At 37.3% G+C, this 22,305-nt stretch overlaps 1 long non-coding RNA gene across 1 annotated transcript in view; it reads right to left on the bottom strand.

Moving 5' to 3' along the window:
- Positions 1–616: 616 nt before the first annotated feature.
- The window catches only part of LOC134737229 (uncharacterized), a 40,835-nt gene continuing 19,146 nt past the window's right edge, over positions 617–22,305 (bottom strand). Inside the window, exon 2 of the long non-coding RNA XR_010121918.1 lies at positions 617–1,008. This is a non-coding gene — a long non-coding RNA (uncharacterized lncRNA). The remainder of the gene's footprint in view (positions 1,009–22,305) is intronic.

The following is a 22,305-nucleotide window of genomic DNA, read 5'->3' as shown; positions in this document are numbered from 1 at the left end:
CACACCCAGCTAACTTTTTTGTATTTTTAGTAGAAACAGGGTTTCACCATGTTGGTCAGGCTGGTCTCAAACACCTGACCTCAAATGATCCGCCCAGCTCGTCCTCCCAAAGTTCTGGGGTTACAGGTGTAAGCCACCGCACCTGGCCAAAAGGCAAACTATTTTAACATCAAAATATTTCATGTTTAACTATTACCTCAATAATATTGTATTTCAATTCTGCTACTACAGCATTAAGAAGCACATTATCATCAACAAATATTTCTTATGCACCTAGTTTGCACAAAGTGAAAGATGTGTGGAAATTTATATTAAATTAGTCTTTCATAAATATAAATGCTTTAATAAGTTTTTATGTTTTATTTCCTAATATATTCTATATGTAATATAGAATTTTGAAATATTTTAATATAATTTAAAAATGTTTAACTGTTTGGCCACCATCACACTTTGCTGGTTTGTAAATTTATGTAACACCTTTGAAGAGCAATTCGGCAATACAGTGTGTTTCTTGGATCTAAAATGTCATTGATCTTGTGCGGGCAGCAAAATTCCACCTCCATCTTCTTAGGGTCCCAGCTGAGTCCAAGAATTAAATTGACATAAGACAGATCAATAGGAGAAAAGCATACAAAATTATTTAATACAAGTTTTAGGTGGCACTGGAGGTATCATAAAGAAACAAAGACCGGAAGAAACACAGTCACTTACTAATGGATAAAGAATAGTAAGTTATGAAGAAGCCATAAATTATTTGGGGAGATAGAAGAGTTGGTTTATCAAGTTATGTGTAAACTTTTCTTGGTCTTGACTTCTTGTCCTTGAGGATAAAGATGTTGCATCTTTCACACGGGAATCTCATCTGCTGCTTTTAAGAAACAGCACAAAGGTCAGAGTACAGCTACTGTTTTTCCAGTGCCTTTAACTTAAATAGTCAGTATTTTAACTCCATTTTCCTCCATCGGGAACTTCCCTGGAAGTTTCACATATTAAAAGCTGAGTCGCTAGCTGTGAAGAGAAAAATCAAGTGAGTAGCAAAATATCTGCAAAGGGAGAGAAGAACATTAATTGGAACAAGCAGAAGATAACAATTCTAAGTATATTGTCCCAAATCTTAATGGATCAGTCTTAGTTATGAGAATAGTTCAGTCCAATTAAGCAGTTGTATCTCATATTAGGAGGCAGTGTTGTAGGTGGGCTCCCATCTAAGTTAGACCTCTAGATGATGTAAGCAAACAAGTGCTATATAAGAGGCATTTATTTGGGGGAAAAAAAAGGAAAAAGTATAATAGTTGGAGCAAGTTGTAAACCCAATTTTTTAGTCCAGTGGGCAGTCAGTTGAGCAGATGTTTAGATGTTGGGCTCTAAACATCTTTAGATAGAGGAGTGAGTACAAGTAGTGGCAATTGTGATGAATCCTGGTTTGTAGTCTGAATATCTCTGGTAATGCCATTGGGTGTGCTGATGAACTTTCTAAGTAATCTATATAGCAGCAGGCATGAAAGTTATTTACACATGATCTCATAGAATGATTTCTCTGAAGTTTATATCAGGTTGTCCAGTTTCAGCTTTCAGGGTCTTAGGAAAAGGGCAATTTTAATTTTTTAGAGATTTCAAGTCAGAAGGATGGGAGAAATTTGGAAATATTAATTTGGAGAGTTGTAGTCAAATATTAGAGGAAACTAGAAGAATTCATGATCTAGTAATATGAGTATTTTGGAAATAGTCATATTAATAACAACAAATATAGCTCAAAGAAGGTTAAATATAATCTATTATTTGACAGTGCATCCCATGTACATTTAGCATACCAAATAAGCCTAATTAGTTTAGGATCTCTCTTTTTATAAGGAGAGAGGATAAATGATTTTGAGACATTTCAGGATCCCATTTTGAACATTTCTGGTCGGGTGCAGTGGCTCACATCTGTAATCCCAGCACTTTGGGAGGCTGAGGCAGGTGGATCACTTCAAGTCAGGAGTTCAAGACCACCCTGGCCAACATGGTGAAACCCCGTCTATACTAAAATACAAAAATTAGCTGGGTGTGGTGGTGGACACCTGTAATATCAGCTACCTGGGAGGCTGAGGCAGGAGAATCCTTAAACCTGGAGGCAGAGGTTGCAGTGAGCTGAGATTGCGCCACTGCACTCCAGCCTGGGCGATAGAGTGAGACTCCCTCTCAAAAGAAAAAAGAAAAGAAAAATTTAATTTTAGAAAGTTGTCAAAACTGTCAAAATGTTTAAACACTTGATTAAAGAGGATCACAATTAACTGTGAAACCATACCAGGGTAACAAAAGGTTTTAAAGGCAAATATGGAAACTTAAAAAAGGTTGTAGGGAAAACATTAGCTTCTTTAACGGCTCAGTTTTTTAAAATTATTGAGACCTGATAAAAGACAACATGAAGCACAAGAATTTATTTTGGTAAAACACAAAATCTTTGTTTTCTAGGCAAATTATTTAAAAGGTAAAGTAAAATGGTTTTATAGTTTTCTTATCAACATCAGACTAATCTCCAGGAAAACTTTGTTCTTTTTTTTTTTTTTTTTTTTTTTGAGACGGAGTCTCGCTGTGTCGCCCAGGCTGGAGTGCAGTGGCGCAATCTCGGCTCACTGCAAGCTCCGCCTCCCGGGTTCACACCATTCTCCTGCCTCAGCCTCTCCGAGTAGCTGGGACTACAGGTGCCCGCCACCATGCCCGGCTAATTTTTTGTATTTTTAGTAGAGACGGGGTTTCACCGTGGTCTCGATCTCCTGACCTCGTGATCCGCCCGCCTCAGCCTCCCAAAGTGCTGGGATTACAAGCGTGAGCCACCGCGCCCGGCAAACTTTGTTCTTTTAATAGAGAAGACCAAATTCTAGTTTTGCATCAGTTTACTCCTTATATTAAGGCTTATTCTAAAAAAACCTTGTAGTAAATTCATTCAGTTTACTCAGCTTGATTATATAAGATTTCCTCTTTTGTTCTCTTTTTGACTTTCTGTATCCTTTCAGTTTTTATCCTTTATTCATTGATTCTTTCTGAAACAACCTTTGAAATACCTCTAAACTAAAACAAAATTACTCTTTCCATAACAAAAATACATCTTTCATATCTTATAACTTTTCTTACCAAAAATGTCCTATTTTCCTTGTGTACTTTGTATAAAAGCTGTTTCCCCTATTATTTCTAGTAATTTTGAGTATATACGTTAATTAGATTCTTAACTCCTAATGACTTTGGTTTCTGGTGAGAACTCGGAAGCAAGCATTGTCTTTCATAAATCAGTGAATACATTATTTCTTAATTTCTGGAAATATATGCTATCTTATAGCACAATTTGTCAATGTGGCACAGGACATGTTTATTAATAGACCCAAATATTTTTTGTTCCTCTGTAACAATAAGTCAAACATAAATAGGCTTAAACTTATTTTCAGCAATTAATTTTTGAGTATTTTATTTGGAAATGATCTAGACATTCCATGAATACCCATCATTTCGGTTAATATAACTTAAGGTTTTAAGTCACCAAAAAGATTCTGGAAACTATGTTTAGGTAGACATAGCTTATAAAACATATCAGTGTTGAAAAGTTTATTTATAAACTGTTATTCTATTTACATTAACATTTAATGATTTACTTTGTTTTAACAATTGTACTTGAATTGTTCATGAAAACTTCGTGAGACATTACATCTCATCATTAACTTATTGTTTTGCTGACCATTTTTATCCTTATCTGTATATATTAGGCAAGTATTAAACATTATCGAAGTAAAGCACCTACAAAGTTAAACATTCAGCCTTTCCTTTTTCTCTTTTACTGTCATGCTCGACATACATTAGGTAATTTACTTTTATTGTACATTTTATTCTTAGATTGAATTTATAATTTTACAATCTTAAACATATATAAGATTTTTGATTAGTAAATCCAGGTAGAATAAGTTGTATGTATTATATTTAATGTTGACAATTCTGAAGGTATGCCTGTTTTAATTAAACCACTAACCTTAAACTAGCTTTTTTTTAACCCAAGGATTATCTCAGATCACATGACCTTAAAGAACATTTAAGTTAGTTTTTATTTGTCCTGAGATAATACTTTATATAAGCACTTATTTTCTTGATTTAAACCATATCTTCCCATAGGTACCAATAGGACAGTTTTGGTGGTTTTTTGTTTGTTTCTAGAAAGAGAGCTATCCATAAAAATACTTTTAGTTAAAAAAAAGAAAATCTACTAAATAATCTAATTATACCTACTTTAATTTTGACTAAAAACCAATAAGCTTTTTTTATGGCTTAAAATCAGTAAGTCTTTTCATCCTAGATGCAAGAGTGTGTTCCAAAGAGGGTGGAAAAGATGCAGTGCACCTCAAGATCCAGAGTTACTCCCAGAAATAGCCTAAGAAAGCCAAGACCTCCATTGTTAACAAGGCATGGAAGGTTGAGACAGTTGAGACAAATTCCCCTGAGAGATGGCATTGTCAGTCACAGTAAGAGACACTTTGTGTTTTCGACTCCTAGCCAGCGGGCTAGCTGAGCTGCCTGATGCAAGCCTAACAACTTGCACCCCCAATGGCTGGCAGAGACCAGAGATAATATTTTCGCTAGTCACAAAGCTGAGCTCTCAAGACATAAAAGAAAATAAAAGGAGAATCTTACTGTGAATTTGCTCCTTATAACAAATAATACAAAAGAGAAACAAGGAAAATTAGAACCATTCCTGAAAGTGTGGATCAGTGACCAAGGAGTAGCCAGATCCAAATTCAAAAGGGTCACAATTCAAAGAACCAATTGTTACATTTTTCTTCTGCCAATCTGAATTTGGAAAGGAAGGAATAAGGAAAATTTTTTTGTCTTCCTCTCTCAACCAGACGCTATAGACAGAGACCCAGGATAACTGACTTTGTTAAGAATTCCTGCCTTCTGCCAGCTTTTGTCAGTTCTCCCAGGATCACCTCCTCAGGCTCCAGAGCAAGTGGAGCAACCCAGTCTTTGTTTGTTCAAGATGGAGTCTTGCCTTGTTGCCCAGTCTGGTTTTGATCTCCCAGGCTTAAGTGATCCTCCCACCTCAGCCTCCTAAGTAGGCATTCCCATCGTTTAGATTCTCATCTTTATTCCAAGAAACTGTAGAGATGGGAAAACTCTACTTCCATCCTCTTAGGATCCTGGCTGAGTCTGAAAATTAAATTGCCATAAGATATATCAATAGAAGAACAGCACACAGATCTGTTTAATACAGGTTTTATATTGTACTGGCATCTTCATAAAGACATGAAAACCTGAAGAATCAGTTAAGTGTCAGTTACTTACATACTGAATTGGACAAAGAATGATTGTGAAGACAAAACTAAATTATGTGGGGAGGTTAAAAGATAAGAATTATTTTCATAGGTCTGTATATAGCTCTCTTGGTCTTGACTTCTCGTCCTTGAGGATGAGGATGTTGCATCCTTCACATGGGAATTTCATCTTCTGGGTTTAAGAAACAGCACAGAGTTCAGAGTGATCTTTTTGCACCTGCTGTTTTTCAAATGCCTTTCATCTAAATAGTCAATAGTCAAAATATCATATTTTTTAACTCCTTCAATTTTAAGATGCAACTTTATTTATCACTAAGGAAGAAATAAAGCTGCCTATACTTTAACACAATGATTTCTTATCATTTATTATATTTGTTTTATACTTAGTTATTTTAGAATTCTTTAGACATGAATTTTTATTATTTATATTTCTAATGCCTGTATAAAAAGAAAAATACAAGCAAACCACTTTATATTCAGAATCCAAATCTCCATGTTACTCTTTTACTTGGAGTTGTTTATGTCCACATTTCTCTAAAAATTTTGTCTCCTGTGCTATCAAGGATAAAATGTTATGTCCTTCTTTCGGTGGGAGTGGCTAAATCCCAGTATGTAAATTTTGAAACGTGTGTTCTTTTTCTTTTTTTTTTAATTATACTTTAAGTTTTAGGGTACATGTGCACAATGTGCAGGTTAGTTACATATGTATACATGTGCCACACACCAGGGCCTGTTGTGGGGTGGGGGGCAGGGAGGGATAGCATTAGGAGATATACCTAATGTTAAATGACGAGTTAATGTGTGTTCTTGATCTTGCCAGAAGGATGTCAATAGAAATTTCTCAGGGAATAGCCAAGACTGTTATTTTTTCTTCAAATGATCACTTTTAGAGCTTGTGAACCAAAAATGTGGAGGGGTACTGTGATCCAGTTGTTGCTACCAGGTGTACCCACTGAGTTCACATACACGAAGACAATGAAAACTACTGCCTGGCCAAAAGTGAAATTTGACATCATGGGTTGTATGTTGCATTACAAATTCAGAGATTTAAAATTTTTTTAAATGTGCATCATAGAACTAATGAAATATAGTTTGTAATGTTTAATAAAATTTTAAATGATTTATATATTTTGATCCTCTTGCTAGCAACCATCTTTTGCTAGAACAAAAGACTGTTAGAAACAATCTTTTTTTCAATATAATTGTAGTAACAATGTTACTTATATTTGAAAAGAATATATTCTCTATGTCTGACTATAGGAGAATGGTTAAATAAGATGGGGTGGATTCACACAGAATGCAAAACAAGTGTACAGATTTGTATGGTTTCAATTATATGTATTAAAAAATGCCCAAGCCTTATGTTTGAAAAAAAGATAGGAAGAAAACACATCAACATGTTATCCTTATTTGTGTTTGGCATGATTTAGTATTTGTTTTTGCTCTTTACCTTTCAGTATATTTTAAAATTTTCTTTTTAATTTTTTTAATTTCTAAAAGTATATACTACTTTTATTGTTGATTTAATATTTTTGATGTTGTATTATTTAATGAAAACCACAATCCCATATCATATAATACGGTTTTAGTTATCTAGATTTCCCATTGTTATCATATGCTGTAGGAATTTAAAAACCTTGTAGATAGGAAAATATTGGTCAGGATGTTTAATATGTGTATTCCTTTCCAGGATCTTTAGCTGGCTACAAAGTGTAATTCTTTCAGAAACTTAGAATATAACATTTCAGTCTGAAAACATCATCGCAGACTAATTAGTTCAACTGCCTTTTTAGTTCCAAGCATTCTTCTGTCTCTCCATGATTTAGAAATAGCAAGGCATGTTACTAAAGTATCACCTGCTTAGTCCTGTGAATGCGTAAACAATACAGACTTATCTAAAATAAATTTTGTCTTTAACTTTCCGATGACATTTTCATTATCTCAGTTCTAGTAACTTCTCTGTTAACATTATCACCTTTCTTGTGTATAACCCTAGATTATATTTTGCAAAACGGTAACCATGTGTTTCAGACAATTCTGATTTCAAGTCAGTTATTTTATCCCCATAAGTACATTAATCTCATTTTGTGCCTTGGAAATTCCAAATCCAAAAGTCATTGAAAGGGAAAGAAATATGAGATTTGCTTTGAAATCAAGATAGCTAAATTTCTATCCTGGCTTTGGGGAATGAGGCAGTTTTATGAATTTTAAGGGTTTTAGCAACATCCATATTCAAACACAGATATGGAAACACATATCAAAGTTTAAGAAAATGTTTCTTTTATTTACACTCTATTATTCACACTAATGTTGCCTCCCATAGTACTGAAATAACTAAACAATAGTATTTTTCACATATATTCAGTTAAGGAAAGGATGTTAGAATCCATGTGGTATTGGAATATGGGATCATTTGACTTTGTCATCTTACCTTTGTCATATTATCTAGCAGTGCTACTGGGAAAGTTACTTATATTATCCCAAACTTGGCTTCCTCAGTTGTAAAACAGTAAAATGATAATATTTACCAGAGCAAATAACAGGCCTTTTGGTGGATCACTACAATTTCCCTCAACTACAGCTTGATAAAACACTTCCTCTTTATAGTCTTATCAGTTCATATTCTTTTGTTATTTCACCTCTGATCTGGAAATGCCAGAGAGGGTACAGTCCTTCCAGGCCTTGTGATTCTTCACAGGGTGCTGTATTACATAACAGAAACATGCCTCATGAGTAAGATAAAGGTTTCCAAACTGGTTTTGCCAAGAAAGTGTTTGGGGATACTTTGTGTGTGCCATCTGTAGTTGCAAATACTGCAAAGTCAAAAACACTTGTAAACGGTGGTCAGGGCACTGTCTTGACTCTGAGAATAGCCGTAGGGAGATTCTTCATAGCCATAACTCAGCATGTATTGCTGCCTTTAAATGTGTAAGAAGTGAGTATAACCCCTAGATAACTAACATCTTATACATTGAGCTTAGGAGTGAAAGTTGTAATAGCTTGCCAAGCTCACTCAGTGGAAATAAAATTATACTATGTAGTTTTCTTTTAACCTGTGTTTTTCTTTGATGGAAATACGAACTTTCCCCAGATGTGCCAATGCCAACAATAGAATGAAAAAATAACCAGGACAAGCTGCTGCTGAATACTGTTTTGGGTCATAAGGAGTGTCAGAAATCACTCTGATGTCTCTCCATCTAAGCCACTGAAGGCTATACTTTACCCAACTCAAATCATTTCCAGTAGAAAATATTTTAGAAGTGGGAAAAGAAAATGCTTGGTTTTGTAAAATAGTTTACTTTTAAATCTTATTTTAGGTGTTGATTGACATTGGCTTCAGGATTCACATGAATCCACTTTTATTTCAAAGTGTTTCACGCATCTCCTCCAGTACCCCCCAGCCCCTAAAAAAAAGGTTAAGAAACACTGGTCCCATCTGAATAGGGGCACACTGTCTGACTGGGAGTTGATTTTCCAAGTCAGCAGAACCGAGGGCAATTATCTGGAAGCGATGCTGCCTGCATTGGCAGCCTGTACCAAGAGGGCTGGACCCACTTCAGAGTCTGATTATACCAAAGACAAAGAATTGTTGGCATCATCAGTTCCCTGAACAAGCAACAAGTGGGCATTCCATTCCAGGGTGGACCGAGTGACCTCATGATCCTTCCCCAACTGTGAGAAAGTTACTTGTAGCTCAGCTATTAGGAAACAAAGAAAGTTTTATATGTTGTGAAAACCGTAGCTTGACAGAGATTTTATTTGGTCAAGACTTTTATTGACTGAGAAAAACTAAAAATGTTTTAAAGTATGCTTTGTTTGAAATATTAGATATATCTATATACTCAAAAAATTTTTTAATTTATTAAACACTTATTGAGCATTTGCTGTGTGCCAGGCACTTTGTTAGGTATGTGAAATCCAAAAATGAGTAGGACATGCTGTCCTCAAGGAATATGCAGTTTACTGGACAGACATTTAAGTATTAGGTCTGTTAAAAAATAAGACAACTTTAGTCTCTCTGATCATTAGAATATTGTCTACTAACACAAGGAGGCGGAGTGATACAGAGGAAATATCAGGAATTTAGAATCCCAGAGACCCGGTTTTAAATGAAGAGTCTATGTATGTTAGCAAGCCATGTGAATTTAAGTTATTTGGTCTCTCTGAGTCTCAGTCCCTCATCTTTAAAATGAAGCTATGACATTTTTCTGATTGTGCTGATGTAAGGATTAGACATTATTTGTAAAGAGTTTAGCATGCTACCTGGCCCAGAGTGAAAGATCAGTAAAGTGGGTCTTGTATTAATCCTATTACTTTAGTAACAATAATATTGATTAGTGACTCCTCTTAGGGTAGGCAAAGTAAATGTCTAGGAAAAAATTTCTCTAAGCCTTGATTAAATACCTTACTTTTGAAGAATACATCACTTTTCTATATTTACTAAGGGCAGAGTGTTAACTAAAAAGATAGCATAAATTCAGACAGATATTGTATTTCCAGAAACAAACGTAGTGTCAATGTGAGGCAGTAATGGTTAGAGAACTAGACTAGGAGTTCTGGCTCTGGTTCGAACTCTGCCTCACAGTGACTGAGAGAAAGTTAGGCAAGCCTCTTAATGGAATAGGGCCAAGGACCTTGGGAGTTGTGGGGCCTTGGGAGAGGCCATCAGCAGCCTCAAGCTCCATCCAATCTGAGTGAAATAGCGTACCTGCTATGCAATGGTGCCTACAAAACCAGTTCTCCAGCTTTGTGGCCAGGTTGCCATGCCAACGCCCTACCTGCACAGAAGATCTGGGGCTGCCACCATCATCCTACTTTTACAATCTCAGTTTCTTCTTCTAAAAATGAAACTAATGCCAGTCCAACTACTTTAAAAGGTTAGTTGAGAGGATGAAATTATATACATGCAACTATTTAAATAAACAATACCTTTTACTAATGTTTCTCAACTAACCTACCTGAGTCTATGTCATTGGGGGGCGGGGGGCGCTGCTTGTTAAAAGAGCAGTTTCCTGGGTCCCATCCTAGACCTGCTATATGAGAATATTTGAGAATTGAGCCTAGGTTTCTGCATTTTAACCATGGTCCTCAAATGATTCTTATACACATTGAGTTAGAGAAATTTTGCCTCATTCAAATGTGTTATATAGTTATGACTAAAATATTGGATTGCACGCGGAAAGGGATTATCTTCAGAACTAAAGTTTGGAAACAGTAAGTGACCTGCCCAAGGTTACTTATGAGGTGGTAGAAAAAGGGCCCAATCCAGTCATCTGTAAATCTAGCTCTCCTTATACAACATCAAGTTTTTTTTTTTTTTTTTGAGACAGAGTCTCGCTGTCACCCAGGCTGGAGTGCAGTGGCGCGATCTCGGCTCACTGCAGGCTCCGCCCCCCCGGGGTTCACGCCATTCTCCTGCCTCAGCCTCCCGAGTAGCTGGGACTACAGGCGCCCGCCACCTCGCCCAGCTAATTTTTTGTATTTTTAGTAGAGATGGGGTTTCACTGTGTTAGCCAGGATGGTCTCGATCTCCTGACCTCGTGATCCCCCCGCCTCGGCCTCCCAAAGTGCTGGGATTACAGGCATGAGCCACCTCGCCCGGCCTCAAGTTGTTTTTTTAAGAAAGGATTATATGAATGAAAAGAGCCTGATTAAAAAATCACCACTTCCATGCTAGACAGGGGCAAGTGGTGGTGGTTCTGAGAGTTTGGCAGGGATGATTGTCTAAGGATCAGACTAAAAGAACAGCACCTGGTGGATCTCAGCCCCTGGCTGCTACTTCCTTTTTATGTTCTCCCCTAGAACATGTGTTCCCCAGGGCAAACGAGCAAATACTGAGAAAATAGGGAAGTTCCACTTCATGTACTCTTCTAAGACTTCAACCTCAGTAGCTTAACTTTCCATCACAGATCCCAGACTGTGTGCCTTAGCACCCTCAATGAACTCACGGGGGATCACAGTGTTATTTGTAAATTCCAAGCTCAGAATAGTTCAGTTTTAAAATTAGTTCATGCTAATCCTCCTGTAATATTTTTGTGAGGTTGTGTTTTCAGCTGTTGCTGAAACAAAAGCAGTTGCTGATAAAAAGTAGTTACCCTTAGAAAAATCCATGTGTAACCAGAAACTGAGGGTGGTGGTGTCTGAGGTTTGAGAAGTTGTCCAATCCCCAGCCAGCACACATATCCCCTCAGTAAGTAATTGAAGCCCTTTAGGAGCAAAATGACGGTATAATTTTTTCTTCTATTTACGTATCTGATTTTTTTCAAATGGCCATTACATTGGTAAGACATAAGTATTTATTTGTCAAATTAAATTGGCCTTAACTACCTAATAAGCCTAACTATTAGGTATTTCTTTTCTCTCCCTCTCTCTCTCTCTTTTTTTTTTTTTTTTTTTTGAAACAGAGTCTCTGTCATCCAGGTTGGAGTGCAGTGGTGCGATCTTGGCTCACTGCAGCCCCCACCTCCTGGGTTCAAGCCATGGTTGTGCCTCAGCCTGTGAAGTTGCTGGGATTAGAGGCATGCACCCCCATGCCCGGCTAATTTTTGTATTTTCGGTAGCGATGGGTTTCACTATGTTGGCAGGCTGGTCTCAAACTCCCAACCTCAGGTGATCCACCCACTTCGGCCTCCCAAAGGGCTAGGATTACAGGTGTGAGCTACCGCACCTGGCCTATTGGATATTTCTTTTGGCCTGAGGCATATGATAAAAATACTGAGACACTAAGTGTATCACAAAGCCATATATTTTGGGAACTTTTGCTTTGGAAGGGAAGGAGTTGGGTGGGGGTAGTGTTGGGAAGAATTTCTTTAAAATTTTAAATGCATTTCAACAATTTTTTCATAGAGAAAACACTCATTTCTTCTAGCATTAGAGGTGGCAGTCAATAAGCTGATGGTCCAGATATTCTGGGTCCTCTTAGCTATAACAGAATTACACGGGGCTCAGGTTGCCCACCTGTGCTTAGCTATTTCTTCTTGGCAATAGGAGATAGAATCGTTCCTGACTCATCTGTGATCTATCCCAAACCTTTCCCAACTTATTGGTATGCACCTCAGACAAAGATTGCTTGCTTCAGCCATATCTGATTGGAGGAAGCAAAAAGAAAAGGAAATGCTGCCGCCATTCTCCCCTCTCCTTGCTATCTTCTCAGTACAGATGTAGAGGAATCAAGTTGCATGGTCTTGAGGTTACTCAACATAGAGATTATCTAGCATTTATTACATTTCTCTTTCTAGGACTTTGTCAGTCAGTTTACAGAAATCTCTTGCAATATTTTTCAAGAAACGAAAACAAGCCAGGGAAGAATTTATTTCATTTGTCCAGAATCCACCACTGAATGGAGAGAGGCTGCCATGGGTGGGAAATGTGAGGCACTCCGTGCAGTTATGTAGAGAACGAACACTAACTTCTTGGCTGTCTTTCTGGCTTCTCATTTTGTGAAATGGAGATAATAATGCCTACCTCAGTGGAGTTTTAAAAGGGCTTAATATATGTAAAGCAAGTGATAGCACAGTTCTCAGCGTTTTTTAAATGTCCAATAATCGTAGTAATTACATGTCTTTCGAAGACTAGTTATCAAACTTTCCTAGGCCTTAGCTTTCATGTTGAACTCTACCTTGTAGGTAGGTGTATTTGTTTTTGTTTTGGGGGGTGATTTTTGTTTGTTTGTTTGTTTTTTGTTTTTCTTTTTTTTTTTTTTTTGACAGAGTCTTGCTCTGTCGCCCAGGCTGGGGTGCAGTGGCGTGATCTCAGCTCACTGCAACCTCTACTTGGTGACTTCAAGTGATTCTCGTGCCTCAGCCTCCTGAGTAACTGGGATTTCGGACATGCACTACCAAACCCGGCTAATTATTTTTGTATTTTTAGTAGAGACAGGGTTTCGCCATGTGGGCCAGACTGGTCTTGAACTCCTGGCCTCCTGTGATCTGCTTGCCTCGGCTTCTCAAAGTGCTGGGATTACAGGCGTGAGCCACCGCTCCTGGCCAGGTACATGTATTTGTAATATCAAGAGTCAGAGCTTACATAATGTCTCAAGCTTCAAGGAAGACAACTTTGTCTCTACCTTCTTCTAAAATGAACTATTTTGGCCACTTGTTGCTTGGCTTCCTGCTGCATCAGGAGTGGCTTGGGAGATGGGACGTCCTGTGGACCTTACCCTGCACTGTGGAAGAGTTGGCCAAAATCCTCCCCTCCCTTCCCACATATAGTTCTCTTCCATCCTCGCCCCAGAGTGTAAGTTACGGAGAAGTCATTTGCTTTCTATCTCTGCTCTCCGTTACAAATAAATACTCAATGCACACTTTCTCCAGCACATTTCTGGGATATTTTCTTCTGTGTCTTGGCTCACACTCAAAATTTATCTTTTCCCTTCTCTCTCTTTACTCTCTTTATCCAAAAGTTACGCATTTCTCTAATGATGCTTTTTCTGATCCATCCATCTTAATGGATTTTTCCTAATCTGAAATCTCCTCACACTTATAGTCATTTAGCACATATAATATATAGTACAGTTTCTTCCCCATTTTTTTTTTCTGTTTATAGTTCATCTTCTGAGTCACATTCGCAGCTTCAGTTCTGGCTGAGTGACACTCTGCGAGTTGGTCTCCTTGAGATTCACTTATCTCAGCTGTTAAAATCCAGGATAACCTGAAATGTCTCTGCCTTTTGTATCCCTGTTGCACAGAACCTTGAAAGTAGTAAATCTCAACAAACACTTCAGATTGATTACAAGGGCTGACTGTGTATGTTAAATACTTGAAAATGCACAGATGGGAGATATGATCTAAAATGTTAGCTATTATTCTAAATTAATTCTATTCATCTGTTGAGTGTGTTGTTTCCCTCAAAACTGACTTTGTTACACTGTGTTTTGCTAAAATTAAGTAAAAGCCTCTTTTTTATATTCTTAGCATATGTTAGATCTAAAGGAAGAAATAAGAGATTATTAATCCTCTTGATGAAAGGCTCTAACATGCTATCAACTAGAGGGTCAGTAAACAATAACTACTATTACAGATAACATATCAAGTGCTTACAATGTGTCAGGCAGTGTTCCATGCTCTTTAAATATATTAACTTATGTAATCTGCAAAATAACCGTATTCTTATCCTTGGTTTATAGATGGAGAAACTGAGACAGCATTTATGAGACTTCCCTAAACTTAGATCTAATGTGGTAGGCTGAATAATGGCCTCTCAAACATGTTCATATCCTAATCCTCAGAACCTATGAATGTTACCTTACATCTTAAAAGGGACTTTGCCAGTGTGATTAAATTAAGGGTCTTGACATGGGAAGATTATCCTGTATGTACTATCCAAGTAGGCCCAATATAATCACAAGGGTTCTTAAAACAGGGAGGCAGGAAGATCAAAGATGATCAAAGAAGGAAATGGGCCAGTGGAAGTCGGAGTGATGTGCTTTGAATGTGGAGGAACAGGGCCGTGAACCAAGGAATGCACGCCATCTCTAGAAGCTGGGCAAAACAAGGAAATAGGCTCTTCCCTGGAGCCTCCAGAAGGAATGCAGCTCTAGCAAGGCTGTGGTTTTATCCTAGTAAGACTCATTTTGGACTTAAGGCCTCCAGAACTGTAAGAAAATTAATTTGAGTTGTTTCAAGCCACTAGGTTTGTGGTCATTTGTGACAGCAGCAATAGGAAACTAATACAACACACGTATATTTAGTTCTAAGGGACTTTAATCTGGAAGTAGAACAGGCTAAAAAATATACTTCTTGGAAATGCTAAAAGAAAGGACTTACTAAAAAGCGATAAACTTAAGGGATTCCAGCCAAGCAAAAGAGCTCCACTTGAGGAGTCATTTCCAGACCTTGCTCTGTTGCTGGCTATCTCTCACATGTGGAACAAATCACCTCAGCTCTCAGAGCTTAGTTTTCTCATCTTTAAAATGAGGATAGTGGCTGGGCACGGTGGCTGATGCCTGTAATCCCAGCACTTTGGAAGGCCGAGGCAAGCAGATCACTGAGGTCAGGAGTTTGAGACCAGCCTGGCCAACGTGGTGAATCCCCATCTCTACTAAAAATACAAAATTATCTGGGCATGGTGGCGGATGCCTGTAATCCCAGCTACTTGGGAGGCTGAGGCAGGAGAAACTCTTGAACCTGGGAGGCGGAGGTTGCAGTGAGCTGAGACAGAAGCCATTGCACTCCAGCCTGGGTGACAGAGCAAGACTCTGTCTCAAAAAAAAAAAAAAGAAGATAGTGTACTGGTGTAACTGGGTCATTTATGTGAAAGTTATTTGAATAGGTAATATATACGTGCTAATAGTAAAGAGTTGAAAAAGTTTACATGAAAAGTTGTTCTCTCACTCCTTGTTCTTCAGATGTCCAAGTCCCCTTCCCAGAGACGATAGTTACCCATTTTCTTATGTATTCTTCTAGAGATTTTCCATGCATTTACAAAGGTATACATATGAATATTATTTTTATTGTACAAATGATTGCACCTTAAACATACTGTCCTGCACTTTGCTGTGAAAATGACAAATAACTTGGAGATTATTCCATATGATTTCATATTAGTGTATACTGTGACTCATCATTCTTTTAAATAGCATATTCCATTGTTTCTCTTTACCAGACCGTATTTCACCTGTCCTCTGTGGAGACATATAGATTATTTCTGGTCTTTTGCTAATGTAAACAAAGCTACAATGTATATCTTATTACATGTTACTTTGTATGTGTTTCAGTATATCTATAGAGTAAATATATGAAATTCTGGAGTTAATGTATTAATTTAAAATTTTAATATTGTCAAATTATATTCCCAAGTGGTGTATTCTAATTGTCTCTTGCTATATATCAAATACTGCATACTTAGTGACTTATTATTATCTCTCACTGTTCTGGGGGTTGTTGGGCTCAGCTGGGTGGTTTCTGCTTGACATTTCCTGTATACCTGCATTTGGATGGTTGCTGAGGGAAGAGTCATCTGAAGACCTTTCACTCACATGTTAAGCACCTGGGCTAGAACAGCTAGGGAGTGATAACAAAAAATTTTCAGCCAGCTTTTATTTACCTTAAAGTAGGACCTCTACACATCCCCACCAGCATGTCCCAGACATATCACAGAAGCTGTGAAAAGCCACAGACGTAAAGAGGCCATGCAGAGACGAAAAGTGGCCAGGACAGATGATCAATGACCAGAAGGACTTTTTCAATGCCTTGTGTAGAAAAATCCCTAAACTATGACTCCTCAGGAGGTGAGGTGACAAGATGTAGAAACCCTCAGTATAACTTTCTGTAAGCCCTGCAGAATAAGGACTGTGAATATAGAACATTAAATCATATTTCTTGTTCACCAGAGATGGTAGACTTCATTGGTCTACATACCCTCTGCTCTAAAATATAGAAATATTTCCATTTATTCAATAAGTGTTTTATTTAGTACATTTTTTTTTGCTAGTCACTGAAATAGCAGACATAGTTTCTACTTTTGTGACTCTAAAAGGCCAGGAATTAAATAAATCATCATACTATCACCTACTTAGTTACAATAATGAAAAATACCATGAAGGACAAGTAAAAGGTGTGATGAGGCTTTATAACAGAGACCTAATCTAGGAGCTCAGGTAACCTCTTTGACAAAATGATATTGAGGGAGAGAGGCAGCTTTTTAGAAAAAGTGTCCAAAGAGAGGTACACTTTTTACGATTTTGAAGTTGATGAGGACAGTGATGGAGTTGGACTATGTTTCCTAAGAAGTTGTTGTGGAAATAAAGAACATATTTTTACTTTTGAATTAAAAGGTTTAACCACTAAAAACTACAAATTTTAGTTTAGCAAATGAATATGGAAGAAAATAATACAAGTGTCTTGCAAAAAATGCATCTACAATAATTTTTTAGTGATTGTTCTAACAGCCCAAATTCAAAACTACCTGAATATCCCACAGTAGTAAATTATTTAAATAAATATGGTACAAACACCCAGTAGAGAACTATTCAGCTTTAAAAATGTGGTTGTAGGTAATTTATTAATTGATTATATGACAAAGAGCTGAAAACAATAATATCCTATTTTATGAAAAAAATTTAATAAAGAGATATATGTTGACATAGGAAATCAGATAACTAAGATTACTTCTGAGCAGTAAGGTCATTTTCTTCATTTGGCACGTCTGAATTTTCTAATGTTTCTCCAAAGTTTTGTACCAAGGGAAAAATGATAAAAGTACATTTTAATTTTAAAAAGCCATTAAGCCTGTAATATTTTGGCTGGATATAAAAAGTCTTGGTGGGAGGGGGCATGGGACTGGGGAAAAGAAGGTAGTAGCTGGGGAGGACTTGTGTCCATGTTTATATTCAACACCTTCCCCGAGAACAAGAAAAGAGACTTTTTAACCTTCTGCCAAAAGGCAGAATCAGAATAAAAGTATGATGTTATACAGCAGGAAATTCCAGTTCTGAAGACTGAAGAGTTTCTCTGGCAGAAGTAGAGACATCCAATGAGATGAGGCTGCCTGAACACAGGGTGGGGTCCCCTTCCCGCTATGTGAACAGCACAACTGCCCAAGAAGGCACAGGGATCAGAGGTCACACGAGGGACTTCTGTGTAGGTGAGTGGTAGACATTTGCTCTGGAGTTCCTTCCAGATTTTACGTCTGTGATTTCATGAATTTCAACACCTCCTCTCAGGTCTTGCACATAGCCATGTTTGGGGCGTCTTGAGGCTCGTATTTACTGGCTCTTGTTTGGGAAAGTAGAGAGGAATGCCTGGATCTCTTATTTTTATTGTGTTTTAACTTCTTCACTAGAAATCAGGCTTCACTAGAAATCAGGCTTGAAAAGAAAATCAGAATAAAAGTATGATGTTATCTTAATTTTATTTACAGGCTCATTTGATTCAATTATTCTCATGAAAACTAGTTTGGTCTTTTATTTTTGTTCAAAATCTGTCAGCCCCAGGACATGGCAAAGGTTTACTGTCTTTTAAACATCTCATCTAATCTTTTTAAAGAACAGCTTGAGTCCAAAGTTCATGGCTTTTGGCCATAAGGAGTGGCGACAAAATAGAGGTCTCCCTTGCTTATAAAAAAGGCATTTATTGTAAGAAGTATACTTATAAGAAGTTCACATGTAATAATGATACAGATTTAGAGGTGGAGAATCTCCTGAGGTTCAGTTCTTGCTCCTGTGCTTACTCTGCTGTCTGACCTGGATAGACTCTCCCACTGAGACCTCTATGCTGAAGCACATTTCATGCCTCGTGTTCTAATCTTTATTCCTCTGTTCCATCTTGGACCATTGCAAAAAGCATGAGCCATTTTGGAGCTACATTCAAAGAAGTGTATGTGTTATTTTGACAGTGGCGCCACAGAGACGAACCATTTATACTTGCTCCAAATACCGTGAAAAGCATGAGAGCTAATGCATTCAGTCGCTTTCATTTTCTAGGAAAATAATGCTGTTAGTTTATTTAGAAGCCCCTCACACAGCACAATGGGATACAAACTGCTGTTTTGTTTGCCAGCAGGGTGGACTCTTTTCGAATACAAATTAAGTGCTGAGCTCCCCCTAGTGACAATAATATAGGTACATTTAAGTAATTTAATACCTTTGCATATTTTGCAATTCAATTCAATTATGTTTAATTCTGTTAAATTCAGTTGCTTTCATTTCCCCTTCATTTTATATAACAGGTATTTGTCAAGTCAGAAATTTTGCTAAGGAAACATTTAGTAAAACTATAATTCTAAAGGATCACTAAAAATAGAAATTACAATAACTGAAAATATTTCGTGTGAGTACAGCAGAGTGTTAAAAAGACAATATTCAAGCTCTATTAGTTTGTGTTCTTGACTGCCATCTCCTCAGTCTCCCCACTCCGCCCCAGCCTCTGGTAACCTTCGTTTTACTCTCTGTTTCTATGTGTTTGTCTTTCTTAGACTCCACAGATAAGTGAGATTGTAAGTGAGGTATTTGTTTTTCTGTGTCTCACTAAACATAATGTCTTCCAAGTTCAACCATGTTTTCACAAATGACATGATGATGGGATTTCCACTGTGTGGAAATTTTCTTTATAATTCATAGAAGATTATAGATCATTGAGTATGACTTTAGCTATGAGCTTGTCCTATTGGGCCTTTATTGTGTTGAGGTACATTCCTTCTATACCTAATTTTTTGAGAGTTTTTTTCCTAGTCATTAAAGGCTGTTGAATTTTGTTGAATAACTTTTCTGCATCTGTTGAGATTATCTTATGGTTATTGTCCTTTATTCTGTTGATGTGATATATCACAGTTTTTGATTTGCATATGGTGAACCATCCTTGCATCCCAGGAATAAATCTCACTTGATCAAGGTGAATGCTCCTTTTAATGTGCTGTTCAATTTTGTTTGCGAATATTTTGTTGAAGATTTTTGCATCCATGTTCATCAGGAATATTGGCCTGTAATTTTCTTTACTGGTCTTTGGTATCAGGAAGATGCTGGCCTTGTAAAACAAATTTGGAAGTTTCCCTTCTCTTCAATTTTTTGGAAAAGTTAGAGTAGGACTGGTATTAGTTCTTCTTTAAATGTTTGATAGAATTCAGTAGTGAAGCCATCAGTGGAACTTGTTTACACTTTATATCAATCTTCACAACAACCCTATGACATAGTTACTATTTTCATATTATAGATGTCACAACTAAGGTACAAAGAGGTTAAGTAACTTTTCTAAGATTACACAGCTGGAAAGTGACAGAACTACAAGTTTGAACCCAAGGAGTAGAATGCCAAAACCTTTGCAACTGACCTCTCTTGCTTCCCCCAAATAGTATTTCACTGAGTTCCTTGAGAAACATTTTATTGAATGCTGTCAGTATGCTAGCCTTGTGGTGGGTTCTGTGGATACCTTGGTGTGTAGGACTGACTATAAAGATGGAGGCCAATAGATGGTTATGGAGCAGTGTAATAGGTGGTGGTAGAAGTCAACATAGGAGCTTAGAGAAGAGACTGGCTAGAAAAAGGTTCTTGTAAGTGATAACTGACTTGAACTCTGGTAAGTGTGTAGGGATCAGAAGCTGGATGTCTGAAGGACTGGAGGCTCTTGGAGAGCAAATTTGCCAAGATAATGAAAGTGATCAGCATGATATCAGGGACTGGGAGAAGAAAGGGAAACTGCAAAGCTGCACAGGCCAACACTGGATATCAAAGAGTCTCTTTCTTTAATATTTTTAATGTTTTCTTGTTTCTGTAAAAATGAAACGCTCATTTTTTGAAAAGGGTTTTGATATTGTATGTATTAACATAATACATACAAGTACAAAGAAAAAATAATCATCTGAAATCTTTCACTCTGAGATTACACCTGTTGACATTTTGTTGAACATCCAGTAACTTTATACATATATAAACATACGTATACCCATATATGTGGGTGTAGGTTTATATATGTTTAGAAAGTGGGATCATACTCTGCATGCTGTTCTGTAACTTCCTTCTATTTATATGTCAGTGATAAGAATCTTGGACTTTATTCTGAAGAAGGATAAGTGAAAAATTTTAAACATGATGGTAACAATTATATTTGTATGCTATGAAAAAATATTATAACAGCATTGTATAGTAGAAATTTGAGGCTTCTGGTGGCGGAAAGACTAATTAGGAGACTGTTTTGGGGACCCAAGAAAGAAATGATGACATAGACCCAGGCAGTGGCAGTGGGATGGAAAAAGGGGATGGGTTCAGATAACGTGGACGTAAGCTCAGTAGCTTCTGTGGCTGTAGAGCCAAGGTTGTCAAGTGGTGGGAGATGAGAGGAGAGAGAGAAATCTTCAATAACTCCCAGGTTGGTGATTCAGGACCATTTGTAGGTGTTAGTGACGCTGACTAAAGTTTAGGGTGCCTGTGGGATAGCCAACTTGTGACAGCAGGTAAGCATTCAATATGCAGATGTGAAGCTCAAGATAGAGATCAGAGCTGAAGATATAATTCTGAACATCGTCAGTGGTTAAAACCACAAAAACTGAGGACTTAATAATGGGAGACATCAAAATGTACAGGCCAGGGAGAGGACTCTGAGTAGGGACTTTGTTTGGGTCAGTGTTGTATCCTCAGACATCCCCTAGCACATAGTAGGCTCAAAAATGTTTCTTTAATGAGTAAATGAATAATAATAATAATAAACATTCTATTTCAATATGAACTCTTCTAATTGTGGCAGCATAATATTTCATTGAGTAAATACAGCACAATTTACATATCTATTTCCTTATTGTTCCAGTTATCAATGGCTGCCATAACAAGTTGCCCCAAATTTTAGTGGCATGAAACAAAAACTATTTTGTTCTGCAAATAGATCCTGTGGGTTGGGAATTTGAAAGGACCACAGAAGAATAGCTTGCCTATTCTGTCTGGGACCTCAGCTGGGGACATTTTAAGGCTGGGATGACTTAATAGCTAATGCTGAAATCATCTGAAAGCTTGTTTGCCCACATATCTGGTTCATGCTGGCTGTCAGTTGAGACCTCAATTGGAGCTGTTGATGTTACATCATGGATTTCAAGAGTGAGTATCCCAAGAGAACTGGGAAGAAGCTGTATGGCCTTTTATGATCTGGCCTAGCAAGTCAAATGGTCATACTTCTGCATAGTTACAAACCCACACAGATTCAAGGAGTAGAAACATAGACCGCCACCTGTCAGCGGGAGGAGTCAAAAGTCAACGTCACATTGTAAGAAAGCATGTGGGATGAGAGATACTGTTTGGAAAAATACACTCTGTCACAGCTCTTCTACCTGTGTTCTGCACTATTTGTCAATGACCATAGCCTTTTATCTATATCTCTCTTAACCACCATGTCACAATATTGGCAACATTAAGTAGACAATCAACTAAAACCCCTACATTGTTCCCAAATGAACTGAGAAGCCGGCTACTTCCCTTTCATCTCATACATGCTTTTAAACACAGATTTGCATTAATTACAATTAAATATAATTATCATTCAATATATTTCTAATGAGTCTCTGTCATTTGCTGAGTATTGTTCTAGGCAATGGG

This window comes from Symphalangus syndactylus, chromosome 7 (assembly GCF_028878055.3).
Source record: "Symphalangus syndactylus isolate Jambi chromosome 7, NHGRI_mSymSyn1-v2.1_pri, whole genome shotgun sequence".
Classification (NCBI taxonomy): Eukaryota; Metazoa; Chordata; class Mammalia; order Primates; family Hylobatidae; genus Symphalangus; species Symphalangus syndactylus.
This window is presented reverse-complemented; position numbering and strand designations above follow the sequence as displayed.